Source organism: Protopterus annectens, chromosome 11.part0 (assembly GCF_019279795.1).
Source record: "Protopterus annectens isolate FY-2018-M chromosome 11.part0, PAN1.0, whole genome shotgun sequence".
Taxonomy (NCBI): domain Eukaryota; kingdom Metazoa; phylum Chordata; order Ceratodontiformes; family Protopteridae; genus Protopterus; species Protopterus annectens.
In genome coordinates this window covers 223,103,090-223,129,201 of record NC_056745.1, presented here as the reverse complement: position 1 = coordinate 223,129,201, position 26,112 = coordinate 223,103,090, and positions in this window count along the sequence as shown.

Here is a 26,112-nt window from a genome sequence, read left to right as displayed (position 1 = left end):
CAATATAAAAGCAAAATGTTCGCTGTTAGATTTAGATGCTAAACAAAATATGGCATTATAAAAGTATTGAATTTAGTTTCAGATTAGGGCCGCAGTACACAGAGAGCAAGAAAAGTTAAAAGATAAAGAATCTGAACTACACTAAAATGGGATCACCACAATCCACAAACAGAATAAAGGGTAGCAGCTACTGAATTCTACTAGTGCTCTTCTCGTATGCAGATTTTATTTGAAAATGTGTCTGAGTATCTTCCCTAGGCTTATTTCTACTCAGTGAGGCAAAATAGAAATATCTGCAAACAAATGCAAACCATACTTAAAGAAAAAAAAATAGAAATGTTATCTGCAAGTTCTTTGCTGGGATTCATGCTTCATTTTACACACACACAAACACACAGCAGATGCTTTATAAGCTGCTTGCACCTGGTGAAAATTTCTACAGGACATTGACATTAGGTATCAAGCAAGACATTTAGAATCCCTCATCAGAAACTTCTGCTAAACTAAATGTGTGCAATGTGTCCTTCTATACATGGGATAGGGATGAATAGGGACGACTGTTGTACATGATCTGAAAATCAGATACTTAGCCAGCAGCAGTCCACCCCAGAACCAGACTTCACTCACCACTACCCACATGCACTAGGGGAACAAGTGGTGGGGTCCATCAACACTATCTAGTACTGTGTGCATCCCATCCATCCACACTAGTGGAAGCAGATGCACCCTAACCAGCCTGGGAGCAACCAGGGCTCTTACTGTCCTCTGTGCATCCTAATAGAAACTGTAGCATCATTCCTCCTTACATCTCCTTCAGTCAGTTATAACTGATTAAAGGTGGAACTCTTAATTCTCCTCTAATACACGATAGGAACAGGTACACCTAAACAAACATCAGAACCACTGCTGTACTATACACCTAAACAAACATCAGAACCACTGCTGTACTATACACCTAAACAAACATCAGAACCACTGCTGTACTATACACCTAAACAAACATCAGAGCCACTGCTGTACTATACACCTAAACAAACATCAGAGCCACTGCTGTACTATACACCTAAACAAACATCAGAGCCACTGCTGTACTATACACCTAAACAAACATCAGAGCCACTGCTGTACTATACACCTAAACAAACATCAGAGCCACTGCTGTACTATACACCTAAACAAACATCAGAGCCACTGCTGTACTATACACCTAAACAAACATCAGAGCCACTGCTGTACTATACACCTAAACAAACATCAGAGCCACTGCTGTACTATACACCTAAACAAACATCAGAGCCACTGCTGTACTATACACCTAAACAAACATCAGAGCCACTGCTGTACTATACACCTAAACAAACATCAGAGCCACTGCTGTACTATACACCTAAACAAACATCAGAGCCACTGCTGTACTATACACCTAAACAAACATCAGAGCCACTGCTGTACTATACACCTAAACAAACATCAGAGCCACTGCTGTACTATACACCTAAACAAACATCAGAGCCACTGCTGTACTATACACCTAAACAAACATCAGAGCCACTGCTGTACTATACACCTAAACAAACATCAGAGCCACTGCTGTACTATACACCTAAACAAACATCAGAGCCACTGCTGTACTATACACCTAAACAAACATCAGAGCCACTGCTGTACTATACACCTAAACAAACATCAGAGCCACTGCTGTACTATACACCTAAACAAACATCAGAGCCACTGCTGTACTATACACCTAAACAAACATCAGAGCCACTGCTGTACTATACACCTAAACAAACATCAGAGCCACTGCTGTACTATACACCTAAACAAACATCAGAGCCACTGCTGTACTATACACCTAAACAAACATCAGAGCCACTGCTGTACTATACACCTAAACAAACATCAGAGCCACTGCTGTACTATACACCTAAACAAACATCAGAGCCACTGCTGTACTATACACCTAAACAAACATCAGAGCCACTGCTGTACTATACACCTAAACAAACATCAGAGCCACTGCTGTACTATACACCTAAACAAACATCAGAGCCACTGCTGTACTATACACCTAAACAAACATCAGAGCCACTGCTGTACTATACACCTAAACAAACATCAGAGCCACTGCTGTACTATACACCTAAACAAACATCAGAGCCACTGCTGTACTATACACCTAAACAAACATCAGAGCCACTGCTGTACTATACACCTAAACAAACATCAGAGCCACTGCTGTACTATACACCTAAACAAACATCAGAGCCACTGCTGTACTATACACCTAAACAAACATCAGAGCCACTGCTGTACTATACACCTAAACAAACATCAGAGCCACTGCTGTACTATACACCTAAACAAACATCAGAGCCACTGCTGTACTATACACCTAAACAAACATCAGAGCCACTGCTGTACTATACACCTAAACAAACATCAGAGCCACTGCTGTACTATACACCTAAACAAACATCAGAGCCACTGCTGTACTATACACCTAAACAAACATCAGAGCCACTGCTGTACTATACACCTAAACAAACATCAGAGCCACTGCTGTACTATACACCTAAACAAACATCAGAGCCACTGCTGTACTATACACCTAAACAAACATCAGAGCCACTGCTGTACTATACACCTAAACAAACATCAGAGCCACTGCTGTACTATACACCTAAACAAACATCAGAGCCACTGCTGTACTATACACCTAAACAAACATCAGAGCCACTGCTGTACTATACACCTAAACAAACATCAGAGCCACTGCTGTACTATACACCTAAACAAACATCAGAGCCACTGCTGTACTATACACCTAAACAAACATCAGAGCCACTGCTGTACTATACACCTAAACAAACATCAGAGCCACTGCTGTACTATACACCTAAACAAACATCAGAGCCACTGCTGTACTATACACCTAAACAAACATCAGAGCCACTGCTGTACTATACACCTAAACAAACATCAGAGCCACTGCTGTACTATACACCTAAACAAACATCAGAACCACTGCTGTACTATACACCTAAACAAACATCAGAACCACTGCTGTACTATACACCTAAACAAACATCAGAACCACTGCTGTACTATACACCTAAACAAACATCAGAACCACTGCTGTACTATACACCTAAACATACATCAGAACCACTGCTGTACTATACACCTAAACAAACATCAGAACCACTGCTGTACTATACACCTAAACAAACATCAGAACCACTGCTGTACTATACACCTAAACAAACATCAGAGCCACTGCTGTACAAACATCAGAGCCACTGCTGTACTACACACCTAAACAAACATCAGAGCCACTGCTGTACAAACATCAGAACCACTGCTGTACTACACACCTAAACAAACATCAGAACCACTGCTGTACTATACACCTAAACAAACATCAGAGCCACTGCTGTACAAACATCAGAACCACTGCTGTACTACACACCTAAACAAACATCAGAGCCACTGCTGTACAAACATCAGAACCACTGCTGTACTACACACCTAAACAAACATCAGAACCACTGCTGTACTATACACCTAAACAAACATCAGAGCCACTGCTGTACAAACATCAGAGCCACTGCTGTACTACACACCTAAACAAACATCAGAGCCACTGCTGTACAAACATCAGAACCACTGCTGTACTACACACCTAAACAAACATCAGAACCACTGCTGTACTATACAAAGGGAAAGGAAAGGGGCTATGTGCACCTAAATTATCATCAGACCATGTTACAAATGGGGAAAGCAGGGACCTGGTTTGACTTTTGGTTACTTGACTTGCAAAACAGGGGGGCGATTGTGTTTTGCTGTTTGTGAGTGAGACACGACAATAGTACAGTGGATCATCTAGCTTTGTTAGGATATCACAATAATGTGCTTTCTTTGAAGGGAGGGTGAGAAATCTACAAGTGCTGCTAGCTGTGGTTTGCAGGGAGACTGACTGATGGTAGAAGTCGAGGTTTTGGTCATATTTAAACTCTTGGGCTGTTTCAAGGAGGTGGAGATTGTACTGAATAGCACAATCTTTGGGAATGCTGGCAAGTTTATGTGTCAACAATCATTGCTTTGTTCTTGTAGCATTAAGTAGGACTTTGTTATTGATAAGTCAGGTGGACATGTGGGAGACCTCATTCTCTTTTTTTTTTATAAAAGATTACGCATTTGCTATTAAATTAACAATTCTTGATAGTAGAGTATGATTTTGATTTTAGGGAGATCTACTAGCAATGTATATGATTTTGATTTTAGGGAGATCTACTAGCAATGTATATGATTTTGATTTTAGGGAGATCTACTAGCAATGTATATGATTTTGATTCTAGGGAGATCTACTAGCAAATATGATTTTGATTTTAGGGAGATCTACTAGCAATGTATACGATTTTGATTTTAGGGAGATCTACTAGCACTGTATTAATAAAAAAGGAGAAAAGCAATAGGAATAATATAGATCCTTGAGGTATACCTTTGTATGGGGGGGTGTAAAAACAGAAACCAGCTTAAACTTTGGCTACTCTGTGCTGATGAGTGAATTAAGCAATCATATCTTTCAGTGAGACACAAGGATTTGTACAGGCCAACAAAACATGATCCTGCTAACAGGCCTTTGTCCGTATTTTGATCGGCATCAGTTAGGGTACATAATGTGGTCATTGTGCTTCAGATGGACCAGAAGCCGTACTTGATAAGGGGATAACACATGGCATTTTTGAACATATCTGCTTACGCACACAGCAACCTGAAACTTGGCACTTTATTGCTTTAAACGCTAAAAAATTACACACGTTTTTCGTTTAAACCTTTGTTTAAACTTCATCAGAAATTGGCAAACACCGGCTTGCTTTAATCCATTCAGTTATATAGCAACCGATTAGTCCGTGCCTGCCAAAATTCAAACCACTACAACAAGTCTTTAAAGCCACAGTTCTTATTTCACAAATGTGACTTTTTAAAAATAACATAAAAATTACTTAAATGAATTTCTTGTTGTCTATTTTAATTTGATTTAAAATATTTCCCCCGAGTTGATTGACCAACTTGTTCCAGTATGTATGTTGATAATGTGTTTTAAATCACGGAATACTCGTATATAAATCAAAAGAATATAAATAAATAAAGTTGAGTGTCATTCATATTACGAACTAGATTTTATTAAACAATATGACATCCAAAATGTTTGTTTTAGGCTAATTCACTTAGAATCATTTACTTTAATTTTAAACATAAATAAGGATGTTTATAAACCATTAAATATGTGCAGCATATTATGCAAGGCAATCACTATGAACAAATTATTGTACGTAATTTGTATTAAATGTTAAAAGTTACAAATTAAAAATTAAAAATTAGCAGTAAGCATTTCCTTAAATGTATTTATATGATAAAATTTATATAATAAAATATCTTGCATATCAGTATTTAAATTCTTTAACACGATATAAAAATTGTAACTATTATAACTAAAATATGTTTGTTTTATGTAACGCTTGTATTGTGTATATTATGGGCAGTTATAGAACCATAAACACTAGAAATACATTAAATATTAAAAATATAATTGATGTATATATAACATCCATAAATAATTAACTAAATAAATTAATTAATTAAATAAATAAATAAATAAATAAACAAACAAACAAACAAATAAATAGACTATGGGGCATTGTTATCATCTATTCTTATTTTTTATGAAGATTGTTGAATATATATATATATATAAATGATTATCTTTCCAAGCTTCTAAGTTTTAACAAACTACTTATTGAACATTTTTCATTTAGACCGGGGTAGGTAAATGCATTCAATTTAATTTGCCATAACAATTCACTTTTCTCTAACAGTAAATTGAATGGACCTTCTCTCATATCTTGCTTCAGTTGAAATATAACTTTAAAGCAAAATTTATGATTGGGATATTCCATTACATGCCTTGACAATGCATTGTCTTCTTTTTGTAAATTAATGCTTCTTATATGCTCATACACCCTGTCTCTTAGCCTCCGCTCCGTCTTACCAATATAGAAACAGGGGCAACATTGACAAGAGGCCAAATACACTATTCCTTTAGAGTTACAATTAAATTTCCTCTTTATGTAAATTTTGTAACCATTAATAACTGATGAAATACCTGAAGACATGTAACAACAGTAAGGGCAATTTCCACATTGTCCCATCCCTCTATTCATTACTACTGATCTATTATTATGATCTTTCTGCAAAATATTTTTTAGGTTGGATCCTTTCCTACATATAATTTTAGGCATCGATCCTAACTTGACCATTAAGACATGGTCATCTTTAAACATATTCCAGTTTTTAAGTATTATATCTTTGATGCTGTTAAAGTCCATGGAATATCTTAGGATACATGATGCACTATAATTTTCACTGTTTGGTGCTTCTCTTGGTGTTATATATGCTTCAACGATATTTTGACCTCCTGCATCTGAGATGGTAACATCTTTCCATTTTAATATGGGAATGAAGTAGCCCAATTGTCTTTTTGTTTTGACTTCTTCTAATATTGGATCCAGGAAACTAGGAGGATATTGTCTATTAGTGAACATGTGTTTTAACAGCAAGCATTCTTTATCAAATTCTATATCAATTGTAATCATACGTGCTGCCCTGACAAGTTGTCCTTTTACTACCGATTTTTTCTGGCGTATAGAATGTTGGCTAGAGAAATGCAGGAATTTATTGGAGTAAGTTGATTTCCTAAAAATATTCGCTTCATAACATTCGTTTGGTATGTTCTTGATTAATCTCACATCCAAATAAGCTATAAATTCTTCATTGAATGTGTGAGTGAATCGCAAAAAACTGCACTCGTATTGAAGAAGTTTATCATGTCTGTTGCCTGATTTTCATTTCCTTGAAAAATTATTAAAATGTCATCTATGAATCTAGCGTAGAAAATTATTTTGTCCTTGAATGCCATATTATTAAAGATGAAATTCTTCTCCTAATAGGACATAACTAGATTCGCAAAACTCGATCCACATGGGGATCCCATTGCAACTCCTTTTGTTTGTTTATAGAATTGCTTGTCAAATAAGATGAAGTTATATGACAGAATTATATCCAGCAATTCTCCTACAAGAGCTATCTCATCTGTTTGTGCATATTTGTTACGTATATTTTCTAGTACCCATTCAATGCCTTGTTGGTGAGGGATACCAGTATATAGTTCTTTCACATCAATTGAGATGAAATTATTCTCTTGCTGATACTTTAAGTTATTAATCTTTTCCAGAAAATTCCATGAATCCCTAGTAATCCATTCATCCTTAGAATCCTTAGTAATCCATTCATCCTTAATGACATATTTTTAAGAATTAAATCCACATATTTGGCACAAGCATATGTAGAAGCATTTCTACCATCCACTATTGGTCTAAATGGTGGATTCTGAATACTTTTGTGGATTTTTGGCACTCCGTATATAGTTGGTACTTTTGGTGCTTCTATCATTAAATAGTTGAAGAGATGGATATCCATTCTCGCTTCTATGAATAATTCATTCAACAAGCTTTTAATGAATTGATTAGCTTTGTTGTATTCATTAATTGATGATTTCTCATAAACATCTGATGTAAGATGGATGTTTAGTTTATTTTTATAATCCACCATGTCCATTATAACTATTCCTCCTCCTTTATCTGGATTCATGATTCTGACATCAGCTGAAATTAATGTATTGTTGTTGTCACTCTCTTCTTTAGATAAATTATAGGAGTACTTTTGCTTTTCTTGATGTAATTGTCTCACGTCTATTTCACACATTTTTTTCAAATGTGTGAAGTATGTTATGTAAGGGTGGATTATAACAACTAGCTACTCTCAATGGATTATTAATTGGGCCCTGATCACCCAAAAGTTGTTTAAGATTCAATTTTCTTACAAACAACTTGATATCACATATGGTATGGGCTATATCCATTCTACTGGAGGGTACAAAGGTTAGACATTTAGCTAAAATATTGGCTAATTGTGTGGTAACCGTAAACGATGAATAATTATAGACTATAAAGTCTTGCTGTGCGTTTTTTACTAATACCACACCGCTAGATTCTATATCAGATGTTATCTCCTGTAATTGTGATTTTTCCTTCTGTTCCATTGCTTTCGTTGATTTCGTCGTGGAAAACCCTGTCCCTTATTGGATGTGGATGGTTGTTGGTTATTATTACCATTCTTGTTAAAATTATTGTTCTGGTTATTGATGTTACATTGCTTTATTCTATCACTTCTTCTGATGTTGTCTTCCTGTACCTCATCTAATTCACCATCAACATGCATGTCTTGTTCTTGTGACTCTTCATGTATTACGACTCGATCATTACTAGTAGTCTCCTCTATTTGTGTGTTGTTGAATGCATGATGCTTTACTTGTACATGTGTCTTAGGAGGTAAAGGATATGCTGTACCAGTTTTATATTGAGCTTGATCTCTTTGTATTTTTTTAATCTTGTTAATTCTTATCTTTTGCAAGTGCTGTTCGATGCTATGAAAGCATCATTGATAGTCATAATTATATCTTAAGAAATCAACATGTGACTTGATTTGTTTGTCTATATTTTCTATTTCACATTCCAAGTCTTTCATCGTAGATGTATAATGTTTTATCATCGTCTCCAATAAATGTAACCCATTTTGATTAAATAATTTAATCAAATCCTGATGGAATGAAGAACCTGGTATTAACCCCGTAGGATATTTCCTGGTTCTAAGTCCATTAGGGACGATTTCTAATCTTAGACATTCATGAAAATATTCAATTTCCAGACCTAATTTCTTATATTTTAACATGCTCGAATCTAAGTTATTCAATAGCTCCGATAATGGTACTTCTCTTTCACTTTCTTGTGCTATTCCATCATTTATTGTATTATTTTCCCATAATCCCATTGGTGCCATTAACCAATCTTTCAAGTTGATCGTTGAATTGATTGGTAAAGGCGAAGCACGTATGTGATTATTAGAACTTGTTCCATTATTCTCTCTAAATTGGCTAGTGTTATTAGCATCATCTTCCAGTTGTATTCTGTAATCTTTGCTTGTATTAGATATCTGAATTTGTTGTGGCTGTTGTGTTAATGGAACATTTGCAGTTGCTCCTTGTGCAGATGTGCGTAAATTAATTCTTTGCCCCGGTGTAATGTCTCTTCCTTCGACTTGCCCCATATCATTACATGATAAACAGTTCTGTTCTGATTGTCTATGCTGCTCCGTTGTTGACACGACCATTCGGTCCTGTAATGTCTTGCTTTGCTGCACTGCCATAACTAGGTCGAGCCTCTCATTCATATGATCAAGTTTTTGAGAGAGAAGCTGGACCAAAATAGAAAGTTCATTACCTGATCCACTATCTCCTTCTTGTGGACGGTTGAAAATCCCAGGTATGTTGTCCAACGAGTTATCTGGTGTGCTGTTAGCCATAGCGGAATCCAAAGATACACAAGTAGTGGTTTGAATTTTGGCGGGCATGGACTAATTGGTTGCTATATAACTGAATGGATTAAAGCAAGCCAGTGTTTGCCAATTTCTGATGAAGTTTAAAAGTTTGAGAACTGTAGAAAGAACAGGTCTTTCTTAATAAAGTTGCATTAGTTTTCTTAATTTTGACTCCTGGGGGGGTTTAAATTTGTATTTTCTTCAAATTTTAATTTTTGTACATCAGTTGAATGATGGCTACATTAGCATATGCAGTACATTTCACAAATTAAAAAGGTCAAAAAATGTAATAAGGCTTCACAATACAGACTATAAATACAAGGGTTAAACGGCACTCTTGCTGAAAATTCTTTGATTTTTAAGAGAGATTCTCCCTCATTTCATTCATTGCAGGACTCGTGAATAAAAACAAACTGACAAACATATTTAAAAAACACACTTCACATTTGTATGTTAAAACAGCTGGTTTCTTATGTAGTTTACTAAAACCAGCTGTTTTGATCCTCCTGCCTCTTGTTGCACTTGCCTTCATGATTTTTAATAATACCTTGCTTAAATATTTCCTATCTATGTTAACTAAGCTACAGAGTCTCCAATGAATATACTCATAAAATAACATTTCATTAGGGTTGTGGTTATACGAGAGGCTGATTTTTTTTATTATGATCTACATGTGGAGTGAATCTATACCCTTTCAATAATTTTAATTAAAGCCAATATTTTTCTTCTAGAAGGTAAACATCACCCATTGGTGTTCCACACTATAAAATCTTTTACTTTAAATTTTCTGCCAGTTTGTGTCACCAAGTTTTCTCAGCTTTCTTAACTTAATTAAGGCAGATATACAATTATGGATTCCTTACTGCAAGTCAAGTGCAAACTGGATAAAGGTTTAACTCATTGACTATACTTTTGCAATCTGAAACTTGTCAGTCAATTTTCTGCACATTGAATTACTGCCAGTGTTGTTTGTATTTATGTACTGACAGTGATGCAGAGTTTTGGGCTTTTCATTTTTCTCCATGGCTGTGACACCACGGAGTTAACAAATAACATATTGGCTATAAGCCCTCCACAAGGGTGGTGCAGGGGTACTTGCTTCCTGCAAAAAGCACTTGTTTTGCTTCATACAGATGCCTTCATTGGTTTCATCTTGACAAGTCATACTGAAACCTAAAAATAAATAAATGCTTCCTAATTCTAAAGTCCTTATAGTACTTTAGCAATATTGGACATGTTTTCAATTTTCTTTCATTAACTCAGTCATAGTAATTTGTTCTATTCTCCCTTTTCATTTGACATAATATACAGGTTAATGCTGAGTTAGTAATTTGTACAGGTTTAGATAATTATACTTTGTATGCCCAAAATTCCTGCCTGCATTTGTTGTTTGATTTCTGTTATCTATTTTTTTTTCTTTAAAAACAAATGTTGTCTAAAACACTTCGTTTTATCTTGTTTTGTTTTCTACTCTGCTGTTTATCAACAATATACTCCCACCAAGTATAGCATTTACTAGAAGTCTTATACCCAAATAATCATTTTGGTATGCTTATTTTTAAATTTGGCAAATGTTCTTCAGTCTTCTCACCTTAACTACTCAATGTAACTTATTAAATATTTAAAAAGTGACATTATATATGGCAGAATTCAAAGACATGCCATCTAATGTGCAAAGGCAAAATTCCAGGAAAATGCCAATACCCCTTGAAAAGAGATTTAAAACTAACAGCAGAAAGTTATCACTCATTTGTACCTTAGTAAAAGCTGTATCAGGTATATGTAATTGTAGCTGGCATATTCCATCAAGCATGTTAGGAAACAAGAGTCATGCCTGTGCAGACAGCATACATACTGCATGACTACAGCATACTGCATTATGCTGCAAAACATGAGACCTGGAAAAGTAAAACCTGACAGAAGACACTTCCATTATATCTGGCATTACAGTCTAGCTAATGGCAACGTACAGACAGGTAAAGAACAGGTAGCAAATGTGTTAACATATATACAACAGTGCCAGTGAATAGGAGACCATTTACAGGCACTAAGCACCATGAAATGGCAGCACTCTTATCATGCATCAGACATCCTGCTGCCTTGATACATGCAAGTGTATCCCAAAACATGATGTATAGCTCTGATCCCTGTGCAGAGGTGCATAACAGTGCTCTTTGTCATGGCCAGAAGTGCATTCCAAATCTTGGCTGTGAAGTGAAATCATCCAATTTCATTAAATAGCTGCAGCCCTTGCCAAGATCATAAGGACATTTCCTAGGGCAGCACAACTGTCTTGTACACTTAGTGTCATGGACTGTAGTTACAACACCCTTCAGCCCTTACAGCCTGGTGTCTGTGAGACTGTCACTCTACAGATCACCATACATTTACAACAGGCATGGCAAGATGCTCTTCGTGCGTGTGTGGAGTGTCCAGAAAGAACGCACAATAAGCAGATACAGCAAGTCAGCAATTGGAAACAGACGCATATCACAGTTATGTGTTAATGATCTTCTGGCCTAACACCAAAAATGTATGGATTATTATTGTTAATTGATTAATAAATTACAGTGCAAAGTAACTAGATACCTCATGCTGAACAGAGACAAAGTCTGAAAAACATGAAGCAAAGATAAAACACAACAAAAGCAGCATATTTTCAAACAACTTAGAAAATACTTATAAACCAAATGGCAGAGCAGACAAAAAGCTACTTTCACTCATTCCAAGCAATTCTGGACTTCTATAAAAATATTACTGTACCCTGGGCGTACTGTCACTCAAGCTCCCACCACCAACAATGCCAACCACATAACCTCCAAATTTAACACTCACTTTATTACATCTGTCCTCACTCTACTAGAAACCAAACCTCCCTTCTCCCTCACCAGCCTCCCACAGAGACTCGCATCACCTCTCTTTTTTTTTCCTTTCAGCCAGTACCAACTTCTATCAAAAAAAACTCCAACAACTAAAAATCACACTCCTTCCAGCAAAAAACCTACCAACTGAATACATGAAAATTGCAGCCAACACACTAGCAAACGCCGTTTACTTATCAATAGATCCATCACAGAAAAGATGTCCCATCCATCATGAAAAAAACCTTACATCAAACTACTACACAAGGGCAGAACTGCCATTGACATAACTACCGACCCATAGCAATTCTACTCCACCTATCCACCTGCAGTGGTGCAGCGGTTAACGTTGTTGACTCACAGTAAGAGTTTCTACAGTTCGATTCTTGGCTGGGGTGCCTTCTGTTTGGAGTCTCCATGTCCTCCCTGCATTTGAGTGGGTTTCCTCCAGATACTCCACTTTCCTCCCGCAATCTAAAGACATGCGTCTGGACCATTTCTCCCCAGGCCTATTCTGAACATTGGGAAAGTCTGACTATCAACAAATGTTAAATAAATTAGAAACATGCATTCACTTCCAAATACTAACCTACCTAACCAAAAAAATTAAAAAAAAAATGTCTCTCCCCCATATAACACAGTTTATGACCTCACCACAGCACAACTGCCCTGCTTAGTTTCACTGAAACCATAAATACAGACAGAAACAATGGCAACCTAATATCGTCTCATTTCCTCGATATGGCAAAAGTATTCAACACTGCATCCCGCTAGCTGTTAATGAACTAGCATCACTATCTGTACCTCGGGCACCTCTTCCTTGGTTCACCAGCTCTCTCTCTAACATAATGCAAGCTTTAAAATGCAGTCAGGATCAGCACTAGGTAACATGACTGAATGCACTCGAGTTTATAAGTATGTGTTACTGTATTTATGTACTTTTTATGTATGATACTTTATATGTAGATATCAATTGTTTTATCTTGTTTTTTATTTTGGACATTTCTCCTTTACAGTTGTATCATGCTGTTACCATGGCACCTAATTTACTTGGATGCACTTTAGATTGATTGACTGTGGTCTATTTTTAACTGGTGTATCTTTGAGTTGTATGTTAGATCTGCTGAAGCTTACTGCGAAAGCGCTTATCTGTTGTTCAACGTGTCATTAAAATTTGATTTGTTTTTATCTATCTCCTGTGTAATTCGTATTTGCTGGAATATAACATTTTTAACAACTTTAGGATAACTGTAAACTCTAACACTGACATTAAAATTTGGTTTAATGTATTAGTTCCTTTTAAAATCACAAAAAAACTTCCCAAATAAGTTATATTTTCACCTTTTTAATGAATGGGAGAATAAAAATATTCTATGTTGGAAATATTGTTCAAACATCCTAGAAATTATGTCGACCCAACATATTAATATATATAATTTGTCATCACAAGACTGACTACTATTACAAAGTATATCAAATTATTCACAAGATCTTTGCAGAATCTTTACCAACTCTTCTTATATGGAGCCCCCCTCTAATGTTCTATATATCTGAATTAATATACAACAACCTTAACTTCAACAACATTATCTCCAAATTATATGTTATTCTAATAAAATATAAAAAACACCTTAACTAATAAACATTGGAATACAATAATCAGAGGTATCTCTTCCAATTATACTCGGGTACAGAAAACCAAACTATTAAAATTCACATCATGAAGTCAGTATTGGGGCATTATTACTTGGAAATTCCTACACAGAGCTTTCTTAAACCCTGAGAGAATAGCTAAGTTTAATAAATCTGGAAATGTCATTTTCTTGAGATGCTCATCTTCTTGCAAAGCGGGTTGGTTCCACATCTTTCATGAATTTTCCTGTTTAAATCATTTCTAAAGATTTATTTACTGATACTTTTTATTTATCCAAAACAATATTTTTTAATGTTAATGAATGTTTTATTATGAATAACTCTGACTCGTATCTTTTATGGCAGTACTAGTGCTTGATAGAAAGTGTATAACTAGAAAATGGAAGTCTACTACTTCCTCCAACGTTTGAAGATTTCCTAGCTATCCTAGAAGAAGGGATATCCAAAGAAGTCAAAACCAAAGAAGTCAGAATACACCCTAGGAGTGTTACCAATAAACTTTGGATAAAGGTTTCTTCGTTTATTGAGACATTTCATATGGATACTGGTTCTTTCTGAAATATTTTATATAGTTATTGTGCAAATCTGTTTCCACTGCCTTATTTTAGTAACTTTTCCAGGCCTCTCTAAATAATGTATATAGTTGTTTACTCCTTGTTCAATTTTTATCTTCCATATGTTATTGTTATAAACAAATTACTTATCTTAATAAAAAATATTTGGGAAAAAAAAAAAAACTTAAAAACATTCTCAAACAATATTCCCTACCATGAAGCTTTGCTCTTCTAACAAAAGCCTGCTAACCATCTCAAAATTCTGCAACATAGCAGGGGGCTCCCCTTCCTAGATCATCAGGCAATGAAATGCCATGCCCATCTCTTCAAAACAGGATAGCTGCACAGTGAGTTTTAAGCAAAAACTAAAACCACACCTCACCTCTTCCTGGCTTTGTTCATGTTCACATCCTGCCCAATTCCCACCACAAGAAATTTCTTCTTTACCAACCTACTGTTAATACTTCCAATCTGAAGTAACAGCTCTATCTCATGTTCACTTTTATACTACCCAACACCGTATTGACCTCACTTTTTCCTTTGCTGTTTCTTCTTACCTCTCATTACTACATGTAGGTATCTACTTCTTCTTCTTTTGGCTTTTTCCCGGGTAGGGGTTGCCACGCCGGATCGCCTGTCCGCTCATGATCGGCATTGGAATTTTATAGTGGTGAGTTGCCAGCCTGGAGCCCAACCTTCCACAGAAGGCACACACACGCATGCACTCACACCTATGGCCAATTTAGAGTGTCCAATCTGCCTACAGCATGTCTTTGGGATGTGGGAGGAAACTGGAGCACCCAGAGGAAACCTACGCGACCACAGGAAGGACATGCAGACTCTGGCAAAAGGCACCCCAGCCGAGAATCAAACCGGAGAACCTCTTGCTGTGAGGCAGCAACGCTAACTGCTGCACCACCGTGGCCACCCATACAGGTATCTACTTAAGAGATGTTTAGGGCAATGGAAGTAGATGAGGATATCTACTTCCATTTCCCTAAACATCTCTTATCAACACCCCCCTACTGCATATGGTAAAACTGTTAACAAAATTCAAAAATGCCTGTTTAGAAATGCTCATCTTTTCTTTAAATTCCATTACTAATAATTTTTTTACTGTCTATCTAGGAATTTATCTCAATGATTTTTAATTGTATTGTATGGTAAACTATCTAAACTGAAAACATTCATGTATCATCTTTGGTCTAAGCAAAAGAATTTTATGTAATATGGAGCTTTTCTCCTTTGGCCTCTGCTAAAAATGAGTCTACATTCCCAGTTGGACTTTCCTGATAAACAAAGGGCAATAAATATTACGTAACTAAATGCTGAACTCAAGCCCATTTCAAATAATAAATAGCAAAATACTCAGACAGAAACATTAACAAGCAAATAAAGCAGATAAAATTATAAAGTCACGAGTCTTTAAAAGCTATAACTTTGTTCAATGACCGTGGGGAAGGCCGAGGTAAACTGTAAACCCCATGTGTAAAACTTGCATTTTAGAAGCCACCAAAAGTAGGCCTCAAATTTCACAAGTCTGAAGCCTTAAATGTAGTGAATTTCACAAGAATGGCAAGAGGCAAGCAAAACATTACCTACACAATGTTTCTAAAAGATTATGGAAATCATCAGGAACCTGTCACAACCAGAACACTTTGAACATACCAAACCCACAGGATTTTAAGTGCCTTAATACAGGTGGGTATGGAAGGGCTATGTAGGCAAACACAAGAAACTTAAAGATAGACCTTCTTGCTACTGGTAGCCAGTGCAAATGCAAAACACACACAATCCGAAACACAAAATTCAAGTTAAAAATGTGCCTGCAGAGCACTATATTTCTTTAGAGTTTCTTAGGTCATTATCAGTAAACCCACAAAAAACAACACTGAAGTAGCCCAATAAGAAAGAAACTAGGGCTTGAATTACAGATTCTAAGATAATAACATAGCAGCAGACTTGTTACTGGAGGCATTCCTAAAATGGCAGTAATACATCTTAACAAATGCTGTCAGCCGGGCCCCTTTGGAATACATGGAGTAACTAAGTTCCAGAGCTTCAAAATAGACTCCAGTCAATCTCCTCCATAATAAAAGAACAAGGTAAGCACCCTCACTGGGGACCAAGATTATCACACGCATACCAGCTTTAGACTTCCTTGGATTAAACACAAGCCAACTGTGGTCCAATCAGACTATGTGTGGTGATTCAAATATGTGATCTCAGTGAGAGTGTAGATGTCAGCAGCTTAGTGGTGATACTGTATAAATTTCATCAAAATGACCTTCCTTATTGAAAACCATATACATCAGAGAACCCAGTGACAGAATTTGTGGAAAAGATCAATCAAAATTTTTTTTTTGTTATTTGAAGGGCAGTATGAATTATAAAGTTTGGTTGCCATTTCTAGGCCACTGCAATGAGTTAATTATAATGACAATAAATCTTCAGGAAGGGTGTCACTACCCCAACTGGCTCACTGCCATTTCTAGGCCACTGCAATGAGTTAATTATGATGACTATAAATCTTCAGGAAGGGTGTCACTACCCCAAATGGCTCACTGACAGAAACCACACTGTGAAAGTAGCAGACTCCAAATCCGACTTCAGACCAGTGACAAGTGGAGTACCACAGGGTTCAGTCCTGGGTCCTCTCCGGTTTATCTACTTTTCTGAAGTACAGGCTAACACAGAAGGTCTTTGAATAACGAAGTTCGCAGACGACTGCAAACTAGGAGCCATAATTGAAACTCCTAACAATGTGGACATTCTACAAAAGGGCCTCACTGAGACAGATGCCTGGTGTCAAAGCCATGGCCTCAAGCTCAATGCCAAAAAATGCATTGTCATCCCCTTTGGTAAAAACTCTGTACCCATGAGCTACCACATAGGTGGTAGTCTACTTAACACCGAAAGTGTGATAACAGACCTTGGGACACAGGTGGGACACAGGTGGACAGTAGTCTCTCCTTTGATAATCACATTACCACAGTAGTCAGGAAATCCTTCTACGTGGCACACCTCATCATAAAAGGTTTCTCATCCAGGAAAAAAGAGGTCATTGCTCCCTTCTACTCGTCACTCATTAGACCCATTATAGACTACAACGCCCCTTTTGGTATGTACCTCACAAGACATCTACAACAACTGGAAAGGCCACAGAAATACCTCACAAAGAGAATTACTGGCCTCAAACAGATGCCCTTTGCAGACCGTTTCAAAAAACTCCAGCTTTACTCCGTTGCATATCGCCTACCCAGAGGTGATCTCTGCCCAACATACAAAGCTATGTCAAACCCAGAGCTGTTGGACATGCTCCACTTAAAGAAATCCCAGTCCCTCCGAGCTACATGCTCTAGGGACCTAAACCTTGTCACCACATTAAACAGAACATGCCGGAGGGATGGATTCCTGTCTCAGAGACTTCCCATACTCTGGAGTAAACTACCTATCTATATCAAACAAAGCTCCTCATTAGCACTCTTCAAGAAAAATCTTGATGATTGGATGGGAAATAGGAAATTCACCCCAGGGATCACCTCTGTGGCTCTGCTCGACAGGGGCACAGGAAAATCATTTTCTTGGGTGGCGAAAGCCAGGATACCTTTTTGGCTGGGCTTGTATAGGCCCCAGGGCCGATAGCCTAGTACCTACCTATGAACCTATGAATGAGAGAGAGAGAGAGAGAGAGTGCTATCAAAAGCTGAAGTGCATTAATCCAGTTTAGCTGCTTTGAAATCAATGGCAAAAATGTCAGTAAAGCAGCAGCAAACATGAAAGAATGCCACCCAAACAGCCTCAGCGAAACACTGGAAATGGGTTGTGCTCATCTTATGTAAACTGCACAGGCATTCCAGAAACTTCACAGGGGAACTGCTCTTTTTTTTTTTTTTTTACTTTGGTGATGTCTAATTCTCCTTTTATACAGCTAGGCAATCCAAAGACTATAATCCTCTGCTCAGCTGGATTGAAAGTGTAAAATTGTAAATATGTAGGATGTACCTCTCCCAGGTCATATAATTTGGAAAATTAACATTTTATGAAAATGTCTGTTTTTGTACATTGTGTAGTTTCTTTAATATCTAGATTTGGTTATTGTGGACAGAGTTATCATGATATGCAAAAATAAATGGAAATGCGTTTGTGTACTGTGTGTGTAGATACACATATAATATGTGCATTATACTCATGCACACATTGATGTTCACACAAAAGAAGAAAAATGTTAAAAGAAAACGTCTGCATTTTCTAGCTTGAAGACCAAACAAGGATTTCAAAAGGACAGAAAATGCTACTTCTGCAGAAGTTATCCAGTTAAAAATCTTAACTTGTGTTAAAAAAAGTGCACAGAAACTTTTTTCACTATAACCAGCATATATTAAATTGCCTAAAATTACAAATTTTGCTAAATTAAAAAAGGTGCACAGAAACTTTTTTCACTGTAACCAGCATATATTAAAGTGCCTAAAATTACAAATTTTGCTAAATTATAAACATTAATTACTGAAAAAAATGAGAGAGAGAGAGAAGGTTGGATGATGTGGATAGTGAATCAGGAAGTGAAACAGATTAGCAAGGAGGAAGTACGTACAGCTATGAAGAGGATGAAGACTGGAAAGGCTGTTAGTCCAGATGACATACCAGTGGAAGCATGGAGGTGCTTAGGAGAAATGGCAGTGGAGTTTTTATCTAGATTGTTTAATGAAATCTTGGAAAGTCAGAGGATGCCTGAGGAGTTTAGAAAAAGTGTTTTGGTACCTATCTTTAAGAATAAGGGTGAGGCACAGAGCTGTAGTAACAACAGTGGGATAAAACTGATCAGTCACAGCTTGAAGTTATGGGAAAGAGTAGTGGAAGCTAGGTTCAAAAGGGAGATGATGATCGGTGATAAGCAGTATGGTTTCATGCTGGGAAAGAGCACTACAGATGCGATGTTTGCTCTAAGAGAGTGATGGTGGAGAAATATAGATAAGCTCAGAAGGAGAAATTGCATTGTGTCTTTGTGGACTTAGAGAAAGCATATGACAGAGTGCCTAGTGAGGAGCTGTGGTATTGTATGAGGAAGTTGGGAGTGTCAGAGAAATATATGAGTGGTACAGGATATGTACGAGGGTAGTGTGACAGTGGTGAGGTCTGCGGTGTTTAGTGACGGATGCGTTTAAGGTGGAGGTGGGATTACATCAAGGATCAGCTCTAAGCATTTAAGTGAGCAATTAGGTCAACAGCATCACCTCTCAAACACTCGTGAAAATGAACTGTTAACATTTGTCAACAATAATTAGAAAAAATTCCTAAGTGAGTAAGACAGAAAAGCATTTTTCATTTAAAAAATATAGCAGATTTTTTTTTTTATGTAGATGTCTCTCTTTTTGTTGACCTGTTTAATCACGCTAGGCCAGTGGCCTCTTTTCATTGGAGAGAAGATTAATCCCACTAGGCTAGTAAGCCTCTGTTCAGTACAGACTGGAGGTGGGATTGATAATGACTAAGGTAATTTAGCCAGGGCACAGGGGAAATTCCCCTACTTCCATTGGATCTTTTACATCCATCTCAGCTATCACCAACTCAGTCTGATTTAATGTCTTATCCAAAGGACAGTGGATTCTCAAATTAGTATAAAGCCAAAGTTTTTGGATCGACACCATGGCACTACTGAATATAATATACTATTAAAAATCCCAGGGGCAAAGCATTCAGACCCGGACAACACAAGGGCAGCCCAACAAACAGTACTAAATAAGGAGTGCAAAAACACCTCCGTTTCTGTGGCTTCAACAACAATTCATTTTAAGACATTCCTACAAAGAGTACAAAAAAGTTACCAAAATAAAAAACCTGCCTGAACAAAACATGGTCCCATTAAACAACCAGCTGTACTTCTGTCTTTCTTTGAAGATAATCTTATTTTTGTATTGTGAATGCAACAGTTTATCATAATCTTTTTTTCCCTCCTTTAAAATCAAAACAGTGACACAGCAACAACTAGGTTACAGGAGTTTACACTTCCTCTAACTCTTCAGAGCTTTACTGCAAGCAAACATCTGAAATTCCTTCTAATGGCTAAAATATTAGCTTTTGGTTACACTGCAGAATCAAATCTTGTCAACAAATCTAAGTCTTTGTATCTAAAAGAAGACACACCCGTTTAAACACGCAGCCTAAACATATTTATTTAATTACATATGCCAACAGATTATAAGGATGGATACACCTATCGCTTTTTTAAACGAGTACAAGGGCTGCTGTAAATAGAGGATATAGAAAACTAATACATCCAAGAGATGAAAGAAACACTCCACCAAACATTCAAACCGGTCATTATTTACATGCAGTTCCTTTAATTTTAAGTGATTTCATGTTTGATACTGAAGCTGAACTAAAGGCATTTAAACTTTTTTTTCCAAATGGCGGGAGTGAAGGGGACCCCACAACAAGGCTATAGTGATGTTTCACATGTACATCTGACATAAAACAGTTCGAAGGGAATGCATCCTGGTGACCATTCAGGAGTACTCCAAATGCAGTGATGCAGATAGTGACACTGAACAACAAACTGTTCCATACCTGGAATGACAACAAATGTCGTAGGGCAAACACTAGTCATCAATTCTCACCACACAATCCGTGAAAACAATCACTATTGCCTGTATGGGAGGCACTGCAGCCCCTCACGACTCCTCCTTCTCCCAACATGGTTAATGGGAGAAAGCAGCACTAGGAAGCATAGCTTCATTTGCACCCTCTCTTTGTCTCACAACAATTTATGCCTTGATGCAGCATGCAAAACCTACATTGCCTGCTCGGAGTCCCCGTTCCAAACTTCAGAGTTACAATTATTTACTCACCATGTTCTTTTTCGGCCGCCGCCTTTCCGGATCGGAGTAAGTCCTGTCCACTGCTAGGGTAGTGTCACTGCCGGGCATGTTGGTGGATATAACCGGCTGGAGCCCCTTCCCAATAAATGTGTTCAACGAGCCAAGGCACCCTTCCTCGAGACCCTCAGCGCCGCTCCATTCTTTGCCACGCGAGGACTGTTTCGGCGTGCAACTGCCCCTGCAGTAGCTCAGCTCTCAGCACGGGTGTACATAAGCGGGTATTCACACCATACGGATCCACTTCGGCAAACTACATTCACATGGCGAGGAAGGTACCATCCAGTGCATTCAACATAAATTCAAGTTGGATCCTAACACCAAACCCGCCTCTTTCACTACTACCGCACGAAGCTGTGCGCCTGTTGTGTTAACTCAATCGTAGCCGCAGGCTGCGCTCCCTATAACAACTTTAAGCGATTGTGTTGACAGATCTCACCGTGTATGTGCAGCACTCGGTGCACTCCACGGTCTAGGGTCTTCATCACGACCTAGACAACTGGTAACAAATGCCCTAAAATCTGTTGAACAAACAATTGGCAAGAGATTACTTGTTGTCTTAAAAAAGCAAAAAAAAAAAAAAAAAAAACATGGCATTAGTAGTTCATAATGGAAAACATTTGGGTTTATCTTCCTTTCATTGTGAAGACGTATTACCGGACGATAAGATAATGAGTCTAAAGAAAAGAGTGACATCTCTCTGAGAATGATTTTATGTTTGCGCCAGTTTAATTATATAATAATTGCTAGAAAAAAATCCCTTACTGGAGATTTTTCTATAAATGACATACCATCCGCATTTCCACCGACCCTTTTGACTTCATTGAACCGGTAGAAAGCTACATTGCCTCTGGATTGTAATATACCTTCCTAATAAATCATATAAATACCTGCAAGAGGAAATGGCCGCAGCGATGCATTTATTCCTAAATAGCCAACATGCCTCTCAACTGTCCAGATTTTCGCAGGATGTCCAGATGATTTTTGCCTTATATTTGTGGTCTGTTTCTCATGAAATTAAATTATATTTATTCTGGCAAATCACAGACTCAAGTCAGAAAATAATGGCAGGCATTTGAGTTTCAGACTTCATACCCTTCAGAAAATTCACGTTAATGTAAAACTTGTTATTCTGTCAACTTTTAAGTTTGTAAGAGCAATATTTTAAAAATGTCTCTATTTTTGGGCATTTATCCCTCCGTTGTTATTGCTTTAAGAGGTTGATAGGTATAATAGCCAGACTGAAATCGTCGGTTATCTGATGGTGGCGTGGCACCTTTTCTCAAAGGTGAACTTTTTGTACTGAAATGAGATTGCTGGGCAGTCCTTATCCAAGGGTTGTAAAGGGCAGGATTTTGCTTCATTACTAAAGGAAAGCCTGTTGTACAACTGTAGTTGTTTCTATTAACAGTCTTGCAGCGGAACATTATACCAAATCTGTATATTTTCTCAAAATTCTTAGGATTTTTGCCATTTTTCACTTTTTTTCCTCGGGTCACAGCTTTTTGAACAGGGGATGTCCTGTGAACGACTGACAGTTGGTAACGTGTGCAGAAGGCAAGGTGTTGGAAGGAAGGCATCTCATTCATCACCCACATGATACCTATTGTTTGCAAGCAATTCTCCTGAGATTAAGGTACCCAAAGAGCAGTAGTGACTGGGACGTCATGGCATACCTTTCGGCAGACCAGAAGGCCTCACTATGTGCCCATCCTTTTCTCCATGCAAACGTCAGATGGTACAAATAGGGGAGGCAGGATCAGACTTATTGAAGGGAATTGACTTAAGAGCTCATACCAAATCCCTTCAAGCCCATCCCCATAAAATTTAACATGCCAGCCTTGACCTTCTGTATATAAACATGATACAGGCTAGTTATCATTCCTGACCGCTTTATGAGAAAGCTAAAAAAGTGAATACCTCCTGGGATAGAACAGAAGCATTCCTACTGATCCTTAAGGTAATCTCCCCAGAGGGTCAGAAAGACCTACAATCTTCTCTATCTAACTCCCTCCCCTACCTCTTGCATTTAAGAAGGGAGATAAGTGGACTTCTTGAAGTCTGCTTCTCAGAAAAAAAAGTGATTCCATGGATTCTGTGCTGCTTTTTTAACCTACCTAGTTGTCATCTGTTACCTCCTGGTCAATTCCCTTGAAAAGGACTGGAACATGCATACATCTAACAGATAAAACACCTAATCATTGTTATTATCACCAAATTTATCAAGTTCCTAACCAGCAAGTGGGCTGGTCCGCATACCCTTTTCAGTCATGACCCAGACTCAGTTTTGAACACTGTTCACAGAAAACAGAATCACAAATACAATATAACCAAGTTTAGTGCACACAGATTTCAAGGGGCAGGAAATCAAATGTTTAGAGCACAGGCATTATGAATATTATCTTTACATAAATTATAAATTACATATACAGAACAGAAAGTCACAAATAATGTAAACAGAAGTGATTTCAGGACAGTTGACAAAGGTTTTAAATTAAATGGAATTAAAAATTTAAACACACGTTATGTGTATGTATGTACACATATGATATTCTGCATAACTGCTAAATAACAGTAAGTAGTGAGACATAAAGCCATTAAATTAATATCATTTTCTGAGAAATTTAGTAACATCTTAATATAATGACATTGTGACATCACTCATCCTTGGTGGAAATGGCTGCAGTCATGCATTTATGTATTACCAGTTAACAAGCTAAATTTTCCAGCTGTCAGATGTGCACATTGGGCACTTCTCTTCAAACTACTCAATACCCAGGACTGTGACACTAATTACTTTGCCTGCACCAGCACATCCTGAATTAACTACTTTCCTGTTTCCATTCTACAGAACACACTTACCCATTCCCTTAAAAGCATATAATGCACTGTAAAAAATCTGTATGCTAAATCTCATGTTGCAGACACACAAATTCTGCTGTCGTAGGGTCCCAATAAACCATATCTGCAAACATTCCATTCTATATGCATATATCCTTACAGGACTTGTAGTGGCTTTACCATTGGTTTGTGACTCAGAAATTCATTCCATGATTGCTGATATAATTTTGAAAATCTGTAACATTTGTTTTAGAAGGTGAAATGTTAAGAGTATAAATGCAATCCACATCATAACTGGCATCTTCATCTTCATTGTCATCTCATCATCACAATTTGTTTTTAAACTATTTTTTAGTGAATGTTTTTCTTATTTTTCCAATTTATTGTGTGTGTTATACTTGTTTAGGATAAATGAAATGCTGAGGTAATAACTATGCATCTATCTCGTTCAGTAGTGTGTGAGCATGTGCGTGTGTATGTGTGTGTGTGTGTGTGTGTGTGTGTGTGTGTGTGTGTGTGTGTGTGTGTGTGCGTGCATGTGCCTGTGTGTGTGTGTGTGTGTGTGTGTGTGTGTGTGTGTGTGTATGTGTATATATTTATTTTACATTTGTTGACCGGGATAGTCCGTCTAGTGTGAGCCAATAAAACAAGAACAACATTGACAGGTACAGTGTCGGTTTTACATAGAATTTAACAGAAATATATAGAGACAATAAAGAAAGTACAATATACAAAGGAGAAAGTTATTAAAATATAGTAAAGTCATATATCTATCTATCTATATATATATATATATATATATATATTTTTTTTTTTTTTTGAGGGCAGGGGTCCATCTTTAGTTGATCATTTTAGTATACTTTAATAAGTGTACATATTTATACCCTTACAAAAAAAAATATCAAATTATACTCATATTGTAGGTAGCTGATAGGTGGTGTTAACAAGTGGGAGTGGGGTATACATGGAGACTATAAAATCTAGGAGATGAAATTTGATGTGAGCTTATGTGGTATTAGCGTGGCTTGGTGCAGGAGCAGAGCCAGTTGTTAGTGAGGTGGTCTTTGAGCAGAGTTTTGAATTGGTGTAGGTTGGTAGCGTTTAGGATTGAGTTCCAAAGTTTAGAAATGTGGTGGGAGTAGAGAGCGTCCCCGGCTTTCTTGTTGCTTTTAGATACTTGGAGGAGTGTTTTGTGTGAGGATCGGAGTTGCCGAGTGTTGGCATATGGTTGGAGTAATTGTTGTAGGGCTGGGGTTCTGTTTGGCTCATATATTAGTTGGTAAATAAAGACAAGTTGGGTATAGGTTAGTTGTTGTGGGAATTCTAGCCAATTTATATATATAAAGTTTGCTCTTGTTTTATGTATATATTTCTGTATGTTTGTCATTGTCATTTGGCTTGGGCTGTGACAGTGTGTATGTCCAGATCATGTACATGATTAACAAAGGAAATAAATAAAGCTCATACTAAATCCACTACCAATCATTAACGGACCAGAGTTCCGCTGTGGCGACCCCTAACCGGGAAAAGCCAAAAGACACAAACAAGCTATTAACCATGCCATTATACCACAGACCGAGTGTATGGCACGCAAGTCAAAAAGAGCTGAGACTGCAGCATCAGCAACTGAGAAAGCTGACTGCGCACTCAGCCTTTTCATTATGACTGAAATAAGAGGACTTAGTGTTTTTGCAGAGGGGAAGTCCCCCTGTGACCCTTCATAAACCTGTCAGCGTACATAAACACACACACACACACACACACACACACACACACATATATATATATATATATACATGGGTCCCTATCAAATGATAGAAAACTGATTTG